This window comes from Histoplasma capsulatum, genomic scaffold (genome assembly GCF_000149585.1).
Source record: "Histoplasma capsulatum NAm1 scaffold_7 genomic scaffold, whole genome shotgun sequence".
In the NCBI taxonomy this organism is placed as follows: domain Eukaryota; kingdom Fungi; phylum Ascomycota; class Eurotiomycetes; order Onygenales; family Ajellomycetaceae; genus Histoplasma; species Histoplasma mississippiense.
This window is the reverse complement of record NW_001813976.1, coordinates 1,295,642-1,296,730: the sequence shown is the minus strand read 5'-3', so window position 1 is coordinate 1,296,730 and position 1,089 is coordinate 1,295,642.

Below are 1,089 nucleotides of genomic sequence, written 5' to 3'. Positions count from 1 at the left end.
AAAAAAAGTAAAAGAAAGCTGCATAAAAATCAATAATACAAAAAATGATATCTATAGCTATTGCCTTTTCTAGAAACGTTGCCGAGGTTGCATGGTGAAGAGTAATGTGTAGTGATGGACATACGTCGATGCTGAAATCGCAGTTGAATTAATGAACGGAGTATTTTTCTGCTTAAGTTATTCAATGTGTCATGTTTAGTTTCCTTTCAATTTCAATCCTCCTTACTACTTTTCCTCCATGGTTGAAGTTTGGCGTCTGTCGTTTTATATTTTATCTCACAGGCCTAGTTAAGTTTGGTGGCAGAAACCCATTCATATTATTTACCTACGGCGTAAATAAGCTCACCACGCTCAATACCAACCACATGAAGCCCCCAGTGTTGTGAATGGATTGGGCGTTTGAAACGAAACAATTTCCATATCCCCCAAAATCGAAATCTCAAGTCAAGTGAGAGGCCCACAACACGAAAGTTATTTATTTGCAAAGCCCGACCAGTTAGAGATATCCAAAAATAGGGCGATGGGTAAAGTACATAAGTAACCCAAGGGAATGCAAGAATCCGTCACCCGCGGCGTCTGTGGCCAAGATGGCTGTCTCGAGACGCGATATATCCTGGAAAATGGTCTGTGGTTTTGTCGGGCTGGTGGGCATCAGCAGGAGGTATGTTTTTATCGAATGGTGTTGTTTATCTGGATTCTATATCAGGGTGTAGATATGTGTGGATGCGGACATGTTGAGATAAGAGGAGGATTTTTTGAGAGGCGGAGAGGAGAATGAGGAATGAAATGAAGCATGGAGGCGACCAGCTAATACATGGGTGTGTATAGGGCCGCCAAGTGATCGTTGACGATGACGATTTCGGTATGCAGGGCAAAGTCATCCGGCAGAAGAAGGTGAAGCCGGAGAGAATGTCGAAGAGTTAGTCTTCATTTCTTTGATATGCATCCATACATCCTTCCTTTCCTCACTCGCCTTTTTTTTTTCCGTCTCTGTCACATTTCGCGCTAGGAATATGTCACATAAATACCTACATACCTTTGGAGTGGAAACGAAGTAAATTGGATTTTGCCTTGGCGTGACTGGTGGGC